Source organism: Petaurus breviceps, unplaced genomic scaffold, assembly GCF_028583685.1.
Source record: "Petaurus breviceps papuanus isolate PSGF00001 unplaced genomic scaffold, PetGlider_PUasm1.0 98, whole genome shotgun sequence".
Taxonomy (NCBI): Eukaryota; Metazoa; Chordata; class Mammalia; order Diprotodontia; family Petauridae; genus Petaurus; species Petaurus breviceps.
In genome coordinates this window covers 56,609,604-56,631,998 of record NW_027187460.1, presented here as the reverse complement: position 1 = coordinate 56,631,998, position 22,395 = coordinate 56,609,604, and the positions used below count along the sequence as shown (strand labels likewise).

Sequence of the window (22,395 nt, the reverse complement as noted above, 5' to 3'; positions counted from 1 at the left end):
GCACACATATTCGGGCAGAAGAGGCTGCGTCACGCGCGCGCACACACACTCACAGTCACTCCCTTGCACCCTTGAGTCAGGCTAGAAAGTGGAGGCGCTTCCCTGATAACCATCGCAACTGCCGGAGGCCTTTGGACATCCCAGCTTGGGAGTCGAAGGCTGGCCCAGAATGCGGAGGCGAACCGCTCCCCGAATTATGCCTCAGAGCGGCAAAAAATGTGCGATGGCATCTACAGCCCAGTGTCCTCCAACTCAGTTTCGCCCACTATCAAAAATTGCTGGCGGAGCTTTTAAGCACCAAAGTTTTAAAAGTCACCCAGTGTCTGGGCCTCGGTTTCTTCATATGTAAAATGAGGGATTTGTGTTAAAAGATCGCCAGGGTTCCTTCCTGGTCTAAATCCTTTGCCTCCCAACTCTGAAGTTCCGAATCTGACAATCAGCTGTTACCAAGGATGTATAAGAAGCCTTTTTCTTGCCTGCCTCAGCTGTGGGACTTGACGACAGATTTGGGCCCAATGGTATTTCTGTTGACCTACTAATGCCCATCTCGGTATTCTTTTCCAGCAATTGATAGTATCAAAAGAATTTAGTATAACTTGTATAAATCATAGCAATTGACTTAACTTATAAATAAGTATCAACAAATTTCAAACCCAAGAAAAGTATTTAATACAAGAACTAGCACCATTCTCTATTCAGTGAAATACCAATCTGCAATACAGAGGTTTTTCTTAACAACCTCTGCTAAAGGCAATCTTAAAAGGCTCCTCACAGCATGGAGATGACCCCGGAATCTTATAAGACTAAAATAACAGGGTGCTAACTCTGACAAATTCTACAAAGCTGGAAGGTCTTGAGTATGAGCTGGTAAAAGACATATGTCCTGTCAGAAGAAGAGCAACCCAAAGCTGGTCTAGAGAGATTTTATCACTGAGTTGACTAGAGTGGTGTTTTTCTCCCAACAACTATCTCTCAAAAACTTGATCTTTGAAGTATTACAGTATGTTTTTAAGTTGCTTTGCAGTGTTGATTGCATTCTGGGATTCCTTGATTCCCTCATTGCCTGCCTCAAGAGAGTACTTTATAAAATAAACAAATGTGGTTAACCACTGTGGTAAAGACTGGCCCTAGGCAAAACTATGATGCCAACAAAGTTAGCTTTAGGAACCCCTCTCTTCATTTTCATTATCTTTTCACCCACTCTTGGTGTCCTCTACACACAACACCCCCAAAACACCAACAACACCACACTGGATATTCTCAAGCTACTAGTTGGCTGCCAAACCTACCCTCTTGGAGGAGAAAAAAACACTTCTGGGACAGTGTCAGCACCCTAATAATACAGGCCCTCATCTCCTCACACCTAGACTAGTTCATTATCCTGGATTATTTCCCTGTTTTATTTCTCCCCACTACAGTACATCCTCCACTCAGATCTCTCAAAGTTATTTTTTTCTAAAATCTGAGTCTTACTATATCTTACTCTTAGTAAACTCCAGAGGCTCCTTTTACCTTCAGGATCAAATATAAAATCCTTTACAGTCTTATACTTCATACCCTTTCCGCGTAATCAACTATCCAGTGACACTGGCCTTCTTATGGTTCCAGACACTAAATAGTTCATCTCCCAACTCCAGGCAGTTTCACTGGCACTCCTCTATGCCCAGAATTCTTTCCTTCCTAAAGTTCCACCTGCAAGAAGCCTTAACATCCCACTTAATAATAGTGCCTTCTCTCTGAGATTGTCTCCAATTTGTCCTGCATCTATCTTGTTTGTTCATAATCCTTTATATGTGTTCTCCACCTAACCATTAGACTGCAAGTTCTTTGAGGGCAGGTACCATTTTTTGCCTTTCTTTGTATTCCCAACACTTAGTCCTGTATCTAGACATAGTAAGTGTTTAATAAATGCTAGCTGCCTGACACAATTCGGTCTTCTCCCTCCCTACCCCATCCTCCCTCTGAGATCCTCTCAAATTTACCCTAGTATGTATGTGCAAAGTTGTTTACATTTTGTCTTCCCCATTAGAATGTGAAATCGTTGAGGCCAAGGGCTGATTTTGCTTTTGTATTTCCAGTACTGGGCATAGTACATAGAAGGTTTAATAAATATTTGTAGATTTGACCCAGCTCAAGTCTCCTTTCTTTGCCCTATGCAAATTGAACATTCTACCTGGAATCTACAGTATTCTCTTCGGTTTTCACTTAGGAAATGAGCTCATTCACTCCAGACTTTTAGTAGTTCAACACAAGTTGTGTTGCTCTCTCCCAAGTGAAATGGTGTTTTTAAACTGGGAACATTTCATTTAATCAAAGGATTAAATTATGATAACTTTCCAAAGTCAGCAACAAGGTGGTAGGTGAGACATTTTCAGGGTAGGAAGTCCTCTTGTTTTCCTTTCAAACCACACCACCAAGACTGACAATCAACTCTTCTGACCAAGCATAAGACTGGCACTACCTATATTCATAACCTCTGCCTATGACAAAAAGTTGCTGTGAGAATGAAATAGATAATACAAAGGCACACAAAAACTCAATACAAGTGTTAATAGTTAATAAACATTTACTAAGAGCTTATCATGTAACAAGCACTGAGCTAAACTGCTAAAGATATAAATACGAAAGAGTCCTGCCCTCAAGTTCTTTACAATCTAACAGAGAAAAACTACAAGAAAAAAGAGAGCTGAAGGAGGGTAGGGACAGGGTTAGAGGGTACCCAGTGCAGGGGCTTGATAGTGAAGCCATAGAAGTCCAAAATAAGTACAAATGCAAGGTGAATGGTATCATCATCTCCATCATCAATCTCAGTTACATTTTTATAAAACTTTGTTCCAAGAGAGTTCCAGTGTAATCCAATCTGGAAAAACACTTATTTTGATCCAGATTCCTTGTAGTACAGCAAAAATGGAGTGATTAGGCAAATTTTTGAGTTTCTGTTTCTCAAGTTGTTTCAGACAAATTCCCAGCCTCCTTGCCAGAGTTTGCAAAACAAATGGGGAAAAGGGTGATGTGTCAACTATTGAGCAAGAGTGCTTTGCTGCATTTTTTTGCCCCTGAATTATCTGGATGATTGCCTCGGGGTTTCATTTGGGTTTAGTTTTGAAGCCACTTGATCTTAAATGGCATTTTAAGTTTTATCTTGGCCCATCATTCTTCCATGCCCCTATTATTGTTCTGCATTATAGTTGAAGTCTGATTCAGGGAGTATAATAATAACTGGCATTTACAAAGGGTTTTAAATACATTATCTCGTGTGATCCTCACAACAGTCATGAGAGTTAGGTACTTTAGGAGTTATTATCCCCATAGTACAGAAGAAGAAAGCAAGAATCAGCAGTATTCAAATCTAACTTTCTGAATCCAAGCCCCAAACTAGCCACTATGACCTTGTGTCACCAAAACAAATGCATACATCATAGTCCCCTTCCTAGTCCAGACCCAAATCCATTTAATAGACTCTGAGAACTTCATCAGTACTGTGGACATATAACTGGAGACTCAAAATATACCACTCTGAAAAGCATGGTTTTATTGAAAATAAAGTTAATGGTGGTAGTTCTTCTACATGGCATATTGCCAGACAAAACAAAATCTTTGAACTTTCCCCAAGGAGGACTGTATTATAAAACAACTTGATGGGTACATACGAGTAACTAAACAGAAAAAAAAAAACATTTTTAATCTAACAATAAAAGATTTTACTTTAATGAGATTTGTTTACAAGTAGATTGTTATTTGCATTACAGTCAAATAATACAGGGTAGCAAATGAAATTCATCAATCTAAGGTAACATCTATACCAGTTTGCAAATACATTTGTTATTGTTATTATTTATTATGTTCCTTGCAATGACAGAGTATTCAGCATTTTGCCAAATTGTCAGACGTAATCATGCTCAAAAAAATGTGGGCCACATTCACAAAGATCTAATGCTGCTTTCAAAAATTCACCTGCAAATAGATAAAGCAGGAAAGTCCACTGCCAATTGCCCAAACCTACAGTCATGTAAACACATATACCACTGATAATCATGCTGACCTGCTTTATAATAGCATACAAATATAGGTTAGTTATACCCACTAACACACAGAAGAAGAAAGGGCTAGGAAATGAATTGCAGCAGTTGGCATTTACCAAAAAAGAATACTGTGTATTTATATAAACCATTTTTCCCCCCTTTGGAAGGTGGGGTATAGACTAATTGGGGAAACTCCACGTTGTGGAAACTCTTTCCACCAATGGAGATTAGAAACTCATCTACAATTTATAATGTGGTAGAGTTGCCTGGAGCATGGAGAGACTTAGTGGCCTGGCTACACAACTAATTTATATCAGAGGAAGGTACTGAACCTGGATGCTCTTGAATCCTTCAACACCTTCAACGCGTTACTTTTCTTATGTAGCCACTAAGTTACAAAACATAAAAGTTTTCTGTCGCAATTTTTACAAAATTACAACATAACAATGTTCTCTAAGTCTGTGATCTTATCATTGTCCCCAGTGGCATAGTGGCGACCTTTTAACATTTCTGTGTCAGGGCCAATTTACCTTATCAAATTCATGATGTGTAACTTTTAGGTGGTTCAAGTGATGTCAACATCATAATCATCACGATGATTCTAAACTACAAGCTGATTTCATTCTGCTTTAATTTTTTGTTTTTTTTTGTGTACAAAATAGGTTACTGTGGAAATCAGAGAATCTAAGGTTGTTTAATGACTTTGTCTTCAGAGATCTAGGGGAGATTTTTTTTCTGTCACAAAGATGACATCAAATCATTTTAAACTAGTTGTTTATCAGGCCATAAGAACACAGGTTATTAGGCCCAAAAATAGATGGTCACAGTTTCACAGGAAAAAAAAAATTAGAAATATCAAGTTAGGTTTGCATTTTTAATGCATACCAGATGTGATGGAAAAGAGCAAACATCCTTTGATTCCAGTAGTCCAATATTTAAGTTGTACAATAAGAAGGAAAAGTATACTCTACCAGAATTCATTTAAATATAATCATTCTATTTTCAAAATACCTTGGAGGGGAAATACTCCATGTTTTTGGGGGAAACAATCATGGATGTTATTACTTCCTCAAAAAAACAAACAAGAAAATGTCTGCTCACTCATATAACTACTTTTCCATCTTTAAAAGGTCTTTGGGAGAATAATGTTTAGATGAATCAAGGATATACTTGATGATAGTATATTGCTAACTACTAAGTAGTTAGATAGTTTTTGCAAATAATTTTCTTTTGAGATTCTTTTTCCATCTGGCAAATTCAGCTTTTTAAGGCATTCTTCTCATTGCCTTTTTGAGTCTCTTTTGCCATCTGAGTTAGTCTATTTTTAAGGTGTTATTTTCTTCAGTCAGGTTGTTGACTCTCATTTCATAATTTTCTTGCATCATTCTCATTTCTCTTCCCAATTTCCTCCCACTTCTCTTATTTGATTTTCAAAATCCTTTTAAGCTCCTCTATGGCCTCTAACCAGCTCATATTTTTCTTGGAAGCTTTTGGTGCAGGAGTTCTGACTTCATTGTCTTCCTCCTGTTCCATGCTTTGATCCTTTTTGTCCCCAAAATAGGAGTCTAATGTTGGATTCCTCTGTTTGCTTTGCTTCCCTCGTTTACTCATGTTGCCACTCAATTACTTGATTTTTGGGCTTTTTGCCACAGTAGGACTCTGCTACCAGACAGGGGATCTTCATACCAAATGCTGCAGTTTTCTCAGCTGCTGAAGGTATTAGTTGGGTGCCCTCTCTGAAGCTTCCCATGCTCTGACAAGCTGGTCACACACCCCAGTACCTCCACCCTAGATAGCAATCCAGGTCCAAGCAGGTTAAAGCAAGAGCTATTACTCCTCAGACTGGTCACTTGGTCCCCCTATACTCTGCAGGCCAGGAGCTGAAGCTGCCACATGGCGGACTGCCGTGGCGCCTCAGTGGCTTCTCCCTCCAGGAGATAAAGGCCAACTGCACTCCCAACTACTGTATCCCAAAGTCCACACTGCACTGACCTCTCACTTTGTCCTTAGCATCTATGGGTTGATAATTCTGGAAACCACCACAGCTGCTGATGATCTGAAGTCCCTTCAGCCAGTGGCTGGTCAGGCCCGCCCTGGGGCTAAAACCTCTGGCTCCTGCAGGGCTGGGGTTGGCTCCCAGAGCTCTGTGCTGGCCACTTGCTGCTGGTCTGCCAGGCTGGCTTCAGCAGGAGGTTAGCTTCTCTGTGTCATTTTATGGGTTCTGTCACTCCAAAGGTTGTTCAGAGTCACCCTGTACATGAATTGGAGGTGGTGGGAGCCAGAGTCCAGCCTGCAAATAATTTTCTAAGGCAGATTATACTACTCTAGTCACACAATTGACTAAAAACTACAGGAAATACAAGAGCCCATGGTCCTTGTAGTTTATTGACTTAAAAAAAAATCTTATTCAATGAAATGAAATACTTCCTTAAAGACTGTCCTACAAGAAGGTGTATTATATACATATCTCAAAATTATACAAGATTCCTTGACAGATAGGGTGGCTAGGTGGCGCAGTGAGTAAGAGCACCGGCCCCGGAGTCAGGAGGACCCAGGATAGGTTCTGGCCTCAGATACTTAACACCCACACAAAATGACTGGACATGTAACCTTGAACAAGTTACTTAACCCCAATTGTTTATAAAAAAAAAAAAGATTCCTTGACAGATGAAATAACTAGTTCAATGAATCCCCAATTACAAATATGAACTGAGGGAGATGCATACTCCCTAAAGGGGTTTGTCAACAGCGATGAATAATATCATGTACACAGTCCAAATGGAAGAAACATCCCCTATAGATGATGAGGTTCTTTGTAAGTTCTTATTTATAGATGACATTGCTCTGATTGCATCAAATTTTGAAAAAAACAAGTTTCAAAATGAAATTTATAATCATTCAAGAGAATTCAGTCTAACTATCCACATAGGAAAAACCCAAGGAAAGAATACCTATTATTTAGGCTATAATTTGCAGTGGGATGGACAGCCCAAAGAGCTGGTCCATAAGTATCAGACAGACATTGAATATATACAATGGGCCGGGCCTTGAGTTGGATAAAGAAGAAGAGAGCATGTTAGCTTGCCTATGGGTGATTGTGGAGTGATGTTATTTATAGCCCCTAAGATTCTCCCTGAAACTAAAGTCCATCTTTTAACATCAATAGTCTTTCAATAATGTTGTAAGGCTACAAAACATGGAACACCACAATCTTCAAAGCAGGTCACCCAAAGAGCAATGAAGAAGCAATAGGCCTTTAATCAGTGCTTGTTGTATTATATTGAATCAAATTGAAGAGGTTCAGAATGGACATAAATAGGCTACAGCACACAATCAATGAAGAATTATGCCAGATAATCAGCATGAAGATGGCCTATAAAGTCTCTTCCCACTCTAAGTTTCTGATCCTATAGGCCTTGGTATACAACTAGATAAGGAAGTGTGTCAGTCACACGTTCTCCATTTGTTTCCATGCATGTAAAAAGAAATAGAAGTCCATTAGCACTTAGGGTGGATTCCCTTTGGAAGATTTACAAGAGGACATGAGCAGGAATTGTACAGGATGAAAAGGTGTAGATAGCTGCAACCTACACCACTGGAAAGACTACCCAGATCAGTGAGATCACAGATTCACTTAAGTATTGATGTCTACACAGTGAGACGATTTAGCAGTTTAATTAATTAGAAGTAAGTTAATCAACCTCACATATCACATTGACTAAATCTGGCCACTAGCCAGGCAAATTTCACTTCTTTTTTGTCATCACTTTATTAGTTGAAGTATGAATAATCCTCCAAAACAAAATCCTAACTAATAAAAATGCCCACATATAAAATAAAACTCCATAAAGTAATCTTAGTAGTTAAATTTCACTAAATCATTCATCTGAAGTCAGTACTCCGAACTCACGACTCTGTTTTGTATTGTCTTACATACTTCATCCATTCAACAAATTCTTAATAAAGTACCTATATGTAGAGAGCACTGTGAAAGGTACCAGGGGAGATACATTTTAGTTAAAACATGACTCTTGTTCTTGTGGAGCTTAATGTCTAATAGTGGGATAAAATGTAAATAGATAACTATAATATAGAATATAATATAGAATGATAAAGGATTAGAGTTAAAAAAAAAAAAAGAAGTGAATACAAAGTCCAAGAGGGAAGGTCATTGCTTAAGAAGGAATAAAGGAAGGTTTTAGGGGGGATGGTATTTGACCTGTATTCTAAAAAATGGATAGAAATTCATTAGGCAAAAAGGGAGGAAGGATGACATTTCAGTCAAAGGGAACACCATGAGCAAGGCACAGAAACAGGTGACTGCAGTACAAGTTCAGGGGACAAGTCATTTTCTCTTTAGCCAGGACAGAGGAGAGTAATAGGAGTCTTAAACATATTGTAGTTGTTTATCCTTCATTTTCAAAAAGGACCAAGACATCATGGAGTGATATCTTGCCTTGCTCATTATTTGGATTTAAGTGAAGCAGAATAATCAGCCTCACTCTGTTCAAGAGTCATTATAGTCCAGAGACAAGGCAAAAGGCAAGACAACTGGCCATGGCCTGGGATGTGGTGGATGACCTTGGCATCTTCGATGTCTGACCAAGCTCAAAGCTCTTCCCAGCACTTGCTTCTGCCACCTTTATGGACTTTGGAACAAATGGTTCTCATCTGCCCATCCCATTGAGAGAGGTCTTCAAATGCTTGGAGTAGATATCCCCTTATCTCACCTACAGATTTGAGGCCGGTCAGTCACTTCAACTTGGTTTAGTCTGTCGGCCTAGACAGTTTTGCAGGGCTGTGGCCACTGCACATACTACAGTTTTTTGGAGCCACAGTTGTGAGTTGGGTGGCAGGTGGACATCAGAGGTGGATAAGCAGCTCTGGAAAGGGCTCGGCAGCCCTTACAACAGAGGTCCCAGTCCTCATTGAACACCCCATGCACACCAAATATTGTGGTGTTAGGCAGTAAAAGTCCTTAATGTCAGGTAAAAAAGCTTTAAATTTACCTGGTAGTCAATAGGAACCACTGATGATTAAGATCAGAGGAATAACGCAGCCAAACGAATTCATAAGCAAGGTTATTATGGAAGATAATCAGAGGAGGAAGAATAGAGTGAGGAGACCTTTAGGAGGCTATCACAATACTATAGGTAGATGGTAATGAATGCCTGAATTATAATGGGAACTATAATTATAATGGCAATGGGAACTGAGATGAGGGGACAGATGCAAGAGGTGTTACAGAGGTAGAATCAATATAATTTGGTAATTGATTGACTGTGAAAGGTGAGAGAGATAGAAAAGTTAAAAATAACTTAAAGGCTCCTGAACATGGGAAATAAGGATGAATTGTAATGCTACAGATAGGAATAATGAAGTAGAGGGTGGAGTAGATTTAGGGGGAAAAGATAATAAGTTAACTTTTGGATATGTTAAATTGGAAGTGTCAGTGGGATATCCAGGTGGAGATGTACTATGGGCAACTCAGGATGTGGGTCTGGAGTTCACTGAGAGAATTCATGAATGATGGGATTAATCTCAGTGAAGTGGAATATAGTTCATCCACTCTTAATGTGAAGGGCTAAGGGACAATCAGAAGTAAGGAGAGAGAAGAAAAGGTTTGTAACAGGCACTGTGGAGAATGAGATAGGGACTTGATAAAGGTTGAGAAAAAGAATTATTAAGCAGCAGCTGGTATCCCAGCTGAGGTTATGTGCCATAAATTTATACTGTGTGAAATCAGCTTGATTTCTTGATTTTTTCCAGTCATGGTCAGCAGTAGGAAGAGAGAAATCAGATATTGAGGTTTCCCACTTGCCACACTTGGCTTTATCTTTTACTTAATTACATCTATCTCATTTCCCTTTATAAATTATAAGCTCCTTAAAATCAGAGCCAGAAATATGCTGATATTTCCATCCCCATTAGTACCTAGCACAGTGCCTTATGCATAGTAGGTGTTCAATAAAGATGATTGAATTGAAGGCAATTTATAACAAAGAGTATTATTTAAATGTATCCAAATACACTAGGGAAAAGGCTAATTTAATTCAATTCAGAAAACATTTCTTGACTGCCAACTATGTGTAAGACCAAAGCAACAAATTATTCCATTAATTTGAATAGTCTCATCCTCTATTAAGATTTACCTCAGTTGGACTGGGGAAAGAGGAAATAAAGGGGTGGGGAACCTGTAACCTTGAGGCCTCATGTGGCCTTCTAAGTCCTTGGGTGCAGCCTTCTGACCGAGTCAAAGTTTTACAGAACAAATTCTTTTATTAAGGGGATTTGTTCTGTGAAGTTTTGATTCAGTCAAAGGGCTACTCTTGAGGACCCAGAGAGCCATATGTGGCCTCAAGACTGCAGTTCCCCACCTCTGGCATATGTTTCTCCAAGTGGCCTTGTTTAAGAACCATAACAACAAAAATAATGATGATAAGAATAACACCTCACATCTATACAATGTCTAATGGATTACAAAATGCTTTCCTCCTCTGCCCTGTGTTCCATTCTACTCTAGATTGACCCAAACTATTAGTTTCCATGTGGAGTACATTCACTGATAAGGTTTCATGCTGATAAAATTTGATCCTCCATCCTAGCTCTACCAGGAGCCTCTAAGGCAAGGATTTATAATAACTGTGAATATATTTCGGGGGGGCGGGGTTCATGAATTTGGTTGTAAAGAAAAATTACATCTTTATTTTCACTAACCTTAGAAAAAGAGTCTACACATCAGATTTCAAGAAATTATAAAGAAAAACTGACTTGGTATTATAGATTCAGAGAGTTAGTTTTTGTCCTTCATGCTCAAAGAGCAACAAAATGACATTACTATGTCACAGTTAAGGTACAGTGTGTCTGATTGTGGCTGATCAGACCAATAAAAGCTTAGAAGGCTCTACCACAGGTTGGGCACAAATAGTTCATATGAACATTTGGAGTAGAGATGTCTCTACATTTGCTCCTCTCACTTTCTTTTGAGTTACTGCATTTCTGCTTTATTGCTGTAGTACAGCTCCTTCTTTGATGTGGGCATGCCAAGCTGGTGAAAAAAGATATTATTTCTATTATATTAATAACCCATTATTAATTAGGATCCAAAATTTTTATCTCCTTATTTGCGGACCAGTCCCTGTAGGTCAGTCAGCCAGTCTCTGAAGGGCGTGGTTGATAGAGGAGATTGCTCTAAACCTAGGGATATAAGTTCCTTGATCTTGAGCAGGGCCCAGTCCAACTAGGAGACCTTACTTCTGTTTGAAGTGTGAATACAATCTAATCTAGGTGTTATGAGGGAATAAGCCTATGTCCATGAACTCCTCAATTGGAATTTAGATTGACTCAGGTCATGAAGGAGAATGGTCTGGGTGGAGATGGATTTCAGCAGGAGTAGAGGGCTTGGAATATGATATTCTGGAAGATAAAGGAGCTAGGTGATTACAACCAAAAATAACCTATCCAACCCACCAGCTCATTGATTGTTCACCAGTCAGGATTGATTGTTACTTGTCAGGGGCACCCTTTTTTCCTACTTTCCTCTTGGGTAACATAGATTTCTATGCCCAACTGTGTTTATTTACATAATTTACACATGTGTGTGTGTATACATACCCAACTGTGTGTATTTACATATAGATGTATATGTACCTATATATTTCCCTCTTAGAAACAAAACCAAGGAGAGTGAGGTTCAAGCATTGCCCACCACATGCACACCCCATTTCTCTCTCCACTGAAAAAGCTTTTCCTTGTGCACATTTTTATGTGAGATAATTTTCCCCATTCTGCTTCTCCCTACCCCCTTCTCCCAGTAGATCTCTCTTTTTCATCCCCTCTGAAGAACTTTGGAATGATTTGTGAGACATAGGAGATACTGGCATGCAACTGTGCAGTGTGATGAATGAAAAGCCCAAGAGACAGAGTGTCTAGATAATTAATAATCAATTTATTAATTAGGCTAACTCATAATCAATAGATTGGTGGTCAGTGTTTTCTCTCAGTAACCAAACACAAAACCATAGAAACAAAACTGGGGTGAATGCTTTAAATACCTTTGGAAAAAAGGGTGCCCCTGACAAGTATCAATCCTGACTGGTGAACAATGGGATAAGAGAAAAGGGTATATGTGATAAAAGGGAGGACAGATCAAGGGAGGCAGCAGTCAGAAGCAAAATAGACTTTTAAGGAGGGATACGCTTGAAAAAGAGAGAGAAGGATAAACAGAAGAAAATAGAATGAAAGGAAACACATAGTAATCATAACTATGAATGTTAATGGGCTGAACTCACTCATAAAATAGAAGCAGAGAGCAGAATGGGAATACAACTAGAAAGTTAAAATAAAGGAGTGGAGTAGAATTAACAGCTGAAATTAAAAAAAGGCAGGAATAAGAATCATAATATCAGACAAAGCAAAAGCAAAAATAGAACTAATTAAAAGAGATAATTAGGGAAATTACATTTTACTAAAAGGTACCATAGATAATAAAGTAACATAAAAAAATTTTACAGTAAGTCTCTCTGATAAAGACCTCATTTCTCAAATATATATATAGAGAGAACTGAGTCAAATTTATTTCCCCAACTGATAAATGGCCCAAGGATATAACGTTTTTAGAAGAAATCAAAGTTATCTATAGTCATATTAAAGAATGATCTTAATCATTATTGATTAGAGAAATACAAATTAATACAACTCTTGAGGTATCACCTCACACCTATCAGAAATAACAAATGTTGGACAGGGTGTAGCAAAAGAGGTTTACTAATGAAGTGTTGGCAGAGTTGTGAAGTGGTACAACCATCCTGAGAAACTATGGTCAAAAAACTGTAAAACTCTGTATACTCTATGTCTATATCCCAAAGGGAACAGAGAAAAGGGAAAAAAAGATCTATATGTACAAAAATATTTATAACAGCTCTTTTTATGGAAGCAAAGAATTAGAAAGTGAGGAGATGGCCATCAATTGGGGAATGTCTGAACAAGTTGTAGCATATGGTTGTGATGAAATACTGTTGTACTATAGGAAATGACTAGGGGAATGGTTTCAGAAAAACCTGGGAAGATCTATACTATGAATTGATACAATGTGAAGTGAGCAGAACCAGGAGATCATTGTTCACAATAACAGCAATATTGTAATGATAATTAACTATGAAAGATTTAGCTACTCTCATCAGTACAATGACACAAGACAATTCCCAAGGACAAATGATGAAAATGTTATTCCCCTCCAGGATGAGAACTGATGAACTCTCAATGAAACTTGAAATACAGTTTTCTCACTTTATTTTTCTTGCTTTTTTGTGACATGGATAATATGGAAATGTTTATATTATTTCACATATATAATTGATATATTCTTGCCTTCTCATTGGGTAGGGGAGGGGCTGGTTGAGGGGAGAGATTTTGGAACTCAAAATTTTTTTAAAAAAGAATGTTAATAATAAATTGGGAAATTAAAATAAAACCTAATCTTTGGTTTCCCTTGGAGTCCTAGGTATTTTATTTTATGTATTTAAAAAGTATTATTCTGAGAAGGGGTCCATAGATTTTACTAGACTACTAAAGGAGTCTATGACACAATAAAGGTTAAGAACCCTGGCTCCAAGATAATATCAGACATCAATAGGCCAGATAAGAAATGTGCATTTTAAAATGATTTTATTAATATATTTTGTTTTTACATCACCATCATTTTCAAGTGTATCATTTTTCTCCTCTTCAGCAGGCCATCCCTTAAAACAAACAATAAATAAGAAAGAGAACTGAATCTGACATCATGTACAATGGAAGATGTATTTTTCAAATTAGCATTTAATCAGTATGAGGCAGTAAGCAAAAGAATACGGAAATCAGTCTCCAATACACATTCAGAGATTGGATTCTCAACTCAGTAGTGCAGGACACAATCTACTCTGAGGCTCTTGCTTTGATATAAGAAAGCACATGGCAAATATCCCTTGCATGGTTGCAAAGAAGGATGGGAAGGAAGATTCACATATGAAGTATTTGTATCTGCTCACTGTGAATGGGAGGCTGCATGGTAGAGTGGAAAGACAGCTGTATATGGAGTCAGAGGACCACGTTAGCTAAATAGCTCAGTTAATAGAGTGGTAGGCTGAGAGATAGGAAGCCTTGAATTCAAATTCTGCTTTAGAAACTTATTAGCAGTGTGACTGTGGGCAAATTACCTCATCTTTCTCAACTCTAGTTTCTTTATCTGTCAAAAGGAGATGCTAATAATCGCATCAACTTCCCAGGATTATTGTGAAGATTAATGAGCTGTCATAGGTAAGGAGTTTCGTAAACCTTAAAGTGCTATTAATTGTTTATTATGTGCCAGGCATATAGTAATTCATGAAAATTGAAGCTCCTAGATATTTAAATCAGGCCCATCATTGAGGTATAGTGCCTTATGGGAAGTGCATTGCTTTCTTTGAACGTACTCCCATTATGCTCATAATAAGCATGGAATGCAAATAGTACAAGTATTATTCATCTCATTTGATACATGCAACAGAAGTGTAGTACATGGAAACAATGTGATGTAGTAAATAAATCACTGGACTTGGGAATCAGGAAGACCTGAGTTCAAATCCCACTTTGGATGTGATACTGAGAAAAGCACTTAATGATTATAAGCCTCAGTTTCCTCAGCTGTACAATGAGGTTAATAATATCAACTCCCTCAAAAGGTTATTGTGAGAATAAAAGAAAGATATTTTACAAACTTTAAAGACCTACAGAAATGTCACATATTATTATTATCATTATTACAGCTGAAAAACTGAGGCTCAGAGGGATTGATTAATGGACTCACCTTGTCAGTGTACAGTTTCTGGACTATTTGTAGCTCAAATACTTAAATGGATCTTCATCCCATTGGTTTCTGCCAATAATGAAAATTACAACCTATATATATTTGCACATCATCCTATCAAAAAGTTTCCCTTGGGGTGGCTAGGTGGCGCAGTGAGTAAAAAGGGCCCTGGAGTCAGGAGGACCCGAGTTCGGTTGGGCCTCAGACACTTAACACCCACACAAAAAAACTAGCCGTGTAACCTTGGGCAAGTTACTTAACCCCAATTGCCCTCCAAAAGGAAAAAAAAAATAAAAATAAAAATTTCCCCAGGGGTCTGTCCAAAATGCTGGGGACTTTCCTCAGATTCTTCCAGAATTGAAAAAGGGTGCCAGTGGTACATTCTGGCTGTCCACTTGCTATCCATCACACATGTTATGTGACCAGTCCATCTGCTCTTTTTGTCATGCAATTCTTTGATGACCTCCTCTACCGCTGTTCTTTCTGTAGAGTTCCTCGTTGGTTTATTTGTCATAGCCTGCTCACAACCACCACATGCCTTTTTTTTGCTCCAATCTTTGATACATCAGATAAAAAAACAATTTTTACTTGTTTTGTGTTGAAAACTTATTTTCTGCCATTTTATTATAAACATCCGGTATTTTAGTTACATCATGGGTTAAACAGGATCTTCAAGGGGCTGTCTGGGAACTTAACTACCATTTGCAACATTGTTTTTTATGGGAAAATCTTTTCCAAATTCCACACAACTGACCTGTAAATGAACTTTTTAAATCCCCCACTTTTAAGCAGAGGAATTACATGATCCATTCATAAACCGGGAACTGCCTATATTATGTTTTCTGAAATAAACAGGATCTTTGTTCTCTGGTCTGGCAGAAAGAAGGTTGGGAACAAAACCTTTTGAGCCCATTAACTTCAGGGAAGATGTGAAACAGCATTTTACTCCCAGTTTTCAGGGAGAGCCCAACTCTTTGTTAGTAAACTAGCCCTTAGCACAAGTCTACAAGGTGTTGCAGTCAATTTCCAGCATAAAATGGCAAACAAGGGGCAGAAAGAGAAAGTTGGAAGTCAGATTTCAGTTACAGGATTTTATTTAAAGTATTTTAATTCCTAGGTTATCAGATACATGTAAATTTAAATATAAACATAAAAAAATGTTTTCAAAAGAAAAAGAAAAATTATTTTGGGGTTATAATTTCAAATAATTGAATCATTTGTCCTCTAATTTGGATGGTCTAGAGGTTATTATACCACAAATGTATGTACTATAATAATATTGAAATATGAATTACCATACTATTAATATACTTTAATTGTTAATTAATAATTATCCATCTATATCATTACTAATAATCCAAAATTTTAGTTATTAAAACTATGCTAGATTCTGTAGAAAACATACAATTTGTTTTGCCTTCCACCCCTAATAGATCAAATGTCATTGCAGAAATTTATCAGCATTTGAAATGAATCAGAGTAGAATTGCAGACTGTGAAAAATATTTTCTATGTCAGCAGGTTACTTTTTACTGTTTTTTCTTAATTAACACACCATTCTTTAGGCTCTCTTTTAGCTTAAAAAAAGTGATTTTTCTTAGTCAGATCCAGGTTAAGACAAAACTGTATAAATATTGTCTTCAATACCCCATAGCAGCTCTTTGCTCTACTCCTCCCCCACCATTAGTAAACATCTCCCCACATTCTCCACCTATTCAAGTACAGCTCTATTAACTTTCCTCCCTTCCCTTCTAAAGAAATCTGTGGTCAGATAAGAATCAGATAAACGTATTTACAGTAAGACATAAATGAAAAAAAAAAGCCTAAAGTGGTATTTCTCTTAGGGGAAAAAAAAATCTTAAGTCAAAAGAATAGATCTCTAATTGTAGGATTTCAGACATGAGGGAACCAAGAAAAAGGAATGGGGAAAGGGAAGAAAACTTTTCCGATGTCTCTGAGATCACACCATGAAGTTGGCAGTCTATTCTGCCTATACATAAGATCATCTCTGCCTTAGGTTATAGATTTAAGAGAAGATATAATGAAAAAATTTCTTATGAGACCCTTAAAATGTGGTATATTTATAAGTTACAAACAATTGTTATATCTGAAATGTCTCTTTTGAAAGGATATTTCTGACTGGAAGTACTTCAACGTACTTAGATAGGAATGTAAAACCAATGACCAAAGATTCTATATCTCGTTTAATGTCACTTTACTCTGTCATTAATACTCTTGTCATTATTGGCATCATATAAAGGTGGCTGGGAATCAAGTTTAACTTTCCCCTACAAATCAGAGACCACTGAGGTGTTTAGATACATGGAAATGATAACCAGCTGGGTGGGACCCATATTCTGATTTCTCATGGTATCCTGCCCTTAGGTGTTAATGATTTTTAAGATGTTGTAGTACTCTTTGTCAAGTATGTTGAAAAAGAATTCTTGTGCAAGTATAGATTGGGCTCCTTTTAGGTCCTTTTCAATTTTGAGCTTAAGTGATACTATTATGTGAATAGGTGGGTGCTATACCTTTAGTCTCTCCTGAGATATGGTCAACTTGTCCCTACAGCACTTAGTGTCATTAACAAATGGTCTATGTTGCTCTAGTGACCAGGAAAACAGTAAAACCTTGACAGTAAGTGTGAATATGCTGCATCAGACACATTTCTAATGATATATCAACACCAGAGGTGCTGACAGGTGCAGACAATTCACCAGACCCAGTCTAAGCAATTGTTTTTTTCTCTTTCTACTTCTCCTTTTCATAACAACACAATTTAATTGCATCTCAAGTTAAGTTCACTGCTGGTCCCACCCTAATTTTGTATCCTGGTTCTTGTAATTGAGATAGTGATATATTCCTTGTGACCAAGGTCCCACCCAGTATACTTGGCTCTCTGTCTTGTTCTCTAGCGCCTGAGTCCTCATCTGAATTACCTCTCTGTCCAAGTCCTCTCAGGTGCTAAAATCCTCTCTGTATACTTTAGTCCCTTTGGCTAATTCCCTGCTGTCTGAAGCCCATGACACTGGTGATCTAACCTATTTGCTTAGATTTCTGCCATTTTTTTACATTCAGACTCCCTGACAAAGTGCTCCTCCTGCCTACTGAGACATCCACCATCCGTAGACCTCTAGGATGTTTATCCACTTTCCATCTGGACCTCCATTTATTTTTTACTGCCAGACTCTCTGATGCCATCTGTCTGATCATCCTCCAAACAGCTACTGAGACTTTTCTTTATTGCCTATCCTGTCCCATTGGGTCTGAATAATTTTTACATAGGTCCATGACCTGGACACCTCATTTCCAATAATCACTATGTCAGAATGATAGAACTATAGATTAATAGAGCTGAAAAAAACCTTAAATGTCCTCTCATTTAGCTTCATTACTATACAAATGAGGAAATTGAGGCCCAGAGAAGTGAAATAAATTTTTTTCTGGGTCATACAGTAAATTTGTCTGTAGGGCTAACAGTCAAACCCAAGACTTCCTAATTAAAGCATCAGAGGATCATAGATTTAGCACTGGGGAGGAATTATAGTAATTGTAATTGGGATAGTATCCAATAGCCTCACTTTCTAGATGAAGAAAGTATATATCAGAGAGGTTAAGTGGCTTACCCACTTAAAAAGTGGCAGATCTAGGGTTCACATCTAGACTCTTGGGTCCAAATCCAGTGTTCTTTACATTGTACTACATCCCATGGCCTTTCCTGTCTTTGACTCTTCCTCTCCCTAATTTTCCCCATCTATCTATTCAGTTGCCAGGGTATACTAATTCAATCACCATAGTATCTTGTTTTCAATTTCTACTGCTAAAACCCCAGAACAGTGACTCAGCCTCATCCTTGAAAACTACTGTGATAGAGATCTAACCAGTTTTTCTCTAACTAGTATTGCTCTTCTCTAATCTATGAAACATATGACTGCTGGTGGCATGAAGGAAAAGAAGGACATGAAGAGTAGCTGCACAAACAATAAATGACATTTATGTAGTGTTTACAAGTTTGAAATGATTTTACCTATGTTATCTCATTTGAGATGCCAAACAAAGCTATGAATTGTAATTATCCCCCTTTTACACATGAGGAAACTGAGTCTCAGAGAGGTTAAGTGACTTGCTGATGATTACATTAAGGGGATTATTGGAACCTAAGTATTCCTGACTCTAAGTCCAACACTGTATATGCTACATATGCCCCATTTTCCCTCTCTAGTATATACAGAAGGGGAGCACAATTTTCTGGATATTGAGGGTGTTGAGACACCCATTGGTGGCTCCCTATTACTTTCAGGATCAAATACAAATTGCTATTTGACATTTAAAGCCCTTTGTAACCTAGATCCAATCTACCTTTGCAGCCTTATTATATTACGCAGTTTTATGTACTATATGATTTAGCTAAACTTTAGCCAAACCACATACTATAAGCTGTTATCCCTTCTCCATGCCTTCAAACAAGCTTTGCTTTTTCCTCACCTCTACCCCTTGGGATCGCCGGTCTCATTCAAAGTTTAGTTTAAGCGGCACCTCCAACATGTGTGTATATGTGTGGGATAAATAAATAAGTGAAGAAAATAAAAAGTAAATATATATATATATATATATATATATATATATATATATATATATATATATATATATAAAACAGAGGTAATTTTGATGATTCTCTAATTATTACTGTCTATTAAGGTATAAAACAAGATTATGTATACTCATCCAAAGTGTATACCCCTCTCATTAAGGATGTCCAATGCAGAGTCCAAATGGCAGACAGATTCTCTATCTATCCCAGAAAGGTTTGTTTGTAAAGGCTTTAGCTCTCACTGCATCAAGCCCTGGAATACTGTATAGCCATCTAAATTAGATCCATAACTGCTCAATAGTGTTCAGTTTGACTATGTCTATGGGCAAATATAATTGGACAAAGAAGGTCTGTAGTCCATACCATGATGCATATTTAAGTGGACAACTTAGAAAGTTAGTTCGTTAATACATCTACCTTGGACAGACCCTGCTGGTGAACAATAAACTAGGCCCCAAACTGAATAGGAGGATTATGATGGGCTGGATCACATTTCTGAAAATTGCCTAGCAACTTTAATGACTCACATGCAAAGTGTGAAGGTTGGAGTCAACTCAAGCCCCTCCTGAAGCCTATGTCTACAATCCCCTGTTGGAAGGAGCTTTAGCAGGAAGAGTGAGAATACACTTAGACAGAATGATTCCTCTGAGGTGACCTACCTCACCTACCCTTCCCTTTCTATCATCCCTTATGCCTAATTAGTCTCTAAGTCTTGTTTATTTGACCTCTACGTGTCTCCTCTGTCCCTTCTCTCCATTCACACTGCTGCCACCTTGGTCCAGGGCTTCATCAATTCTCCTCTAGAAGATGGTGATAGCTTCCTCATTGGTCTCTCTGCCTCTAATCTCTTCCCTTCCAATTTAACCTCCACAGAGTTGCCAAAAATAGTATTACTAAAGAACAACTCTGATCATATCAATCCTCTGCTCAAAAGCTTACAGAGACTCCCCATTGCCTCCAAGATGAACATATACAAGCTTCTTACTTTAACCTTCTAACCTTCTAACCTTAATCTGGCTCCCACCTGAAGCTTTCAATATTTTTGCACATTATTGACCTTTATGAGATCTCGACACAACCAAAATGGATTACTAGGAGCTTCATGAACTCAGTACACTCTTCTTTCTCCATGCATTCACACACCTTCTTGCCTGCAAGGTATTCCCTTCCCATTTTTGCCCTTCCGAGTCCAAAGCACAAGGTACACCCATGGACATATACAGTAGAACAAATACACAGATATCTGTGGCATGCCCTGAAACACCAAAACACCTCAATCCTGCATTGTTTTGCTTGGAGGGTTCTTATCTGGCTCCCTTGCTCTCCCACTTTCTATCATACATAGCTCTGTAACTGCTGTATAATGGACAAATCTAAGCTCTAGCAGAGAGGTTTGGAGTGCCCCTGATTTTATGTGCTACTTATAAGTGACTTTAGAAAGGCTGTTTCTCCTTGGTAGAGATATTGCCAACAACTGCTTTGCATCCTTGATAGTATCCATATAATTAATTCCTGGCATTTGCTTCTATATTCAGACCTTCAGTTTTGCCTGATCCTGATGTAGGTTCCCATTTGTCCACTGACACATTGGGAACAAGGACTGGTACTAGAATGTATATGAGTATACTCACAGTCCCACACACCAGAGCAGAAACTGATGCTTTATTTTGACAAAAAGGGTGGAGCTTTGAGGAAGCAGAATGTTTCAGGTGGGGTTTTTATTGACACTTTTAGTGATGGGACTTATGATTTCAATTCAGACTTCTCTGGCTTGAAAGCCTCACTATAACTCTTGGTTTCCTGGTCTAGACTAAGATTTTTGGATTTGGAATTCCTGAGAAACTCAGGTTCCTGAGTTAGCTTTTGATTTATATTATGATTTTGCATCACATTCCTCTTTCCTCAAGAAGGGTTTTGTACATAGGCCAGGAGAATGTCCTAACACTTGAACATATTTTGGCCACCTGTGGGAAACAGGATATCTAGCTTTGGATCTTTTAGTTTTACTTTTCCCTACCTACCCCTATGCCTCATATTGACATTAGAAAATATTCAGAGGAAAGATTGTTGAGGCTTTGATTTAATTTACCATTTAGTGATTGATTAAAAATAATTGCCCAAATACCTAATTTGGTGCTATTTGCCTTGTGAATGTTCAATAACTATCATTAATTATGACTTAGCCTGGTTATAGAAATACCCTTAGATTAGCAGAATCAAAGACTAGCCATAGCATCTCAGACTTTTTTTATATCTCCCCACTAACACTTGGCTGGAAAAGGTATTGCAAGGAAGAGTGCCAGTGATTCAGGAGATGACGAGATCCCTTATGACTCAGATTAGGACTAAACTAGCAAAGCTTTGGCATAGTGAACTGGTGCACTATGAAATGAAAAGTATTGTCTTCCTAATGAAATTTTAAAAATAAATTTTAAATGCTATTGGACTGATCACTTAAAGATATTAAAAATACTGAGTGCAGATTTTCTAGTGACTTGTTGATTGATTATTGGCATAACAATTTAAATTTAAGGGTTAAATTTAAGTTTACAGTTATCAACCAAAGGTTTTACTTTCTACTCTCCTGAAAATGTATACTCTATGAAATTGCATAGAAGATCAAGACAAGAGTTATGAATGACTCCTATATATTAGCAGGATAGTTATCGGGGGAGGGAGAGAAAGAGAAGGGAAAAGGAAGAGGAGCTAATGAAGAAGAAACATAGAATAGTCAGAGATGTAGGAGGCAATGAAAATGCTGTGTCATAGAAGCTAAGCGATGAGAAAGGGAAAGAAGGCTAAAGGGAGTTTGTTGTTTAGTCATTTCAATCATGTCTGATTTTTGTGACCCCATTTGGGGTTTTCTTGGCAAAGATATTGGAGTAGTTTGCCATTTCCTTCTCCAGTTCAGGGTTTTTGTTTTGTTTTTCTTTTTGGAGAGGGGAAGGTAGGGCAATT

The 22,395-nt window shown here is 37.8% G+C and overlaps 1 long non-coding RNA gene across 1 annotated transcript in view; it reads left to right on the top strand.

Moving 5' to 3' along the window:
- The window catches only part of LOC138155817 (uncharacterized), a 52,082-nt gene that overhangs the window by 2,702 nt on the left and 26,985 nt on the right, over positions 1-22,395 (top strand). The gene's annotated exons all lie outside the window — the stretch shown is intronic.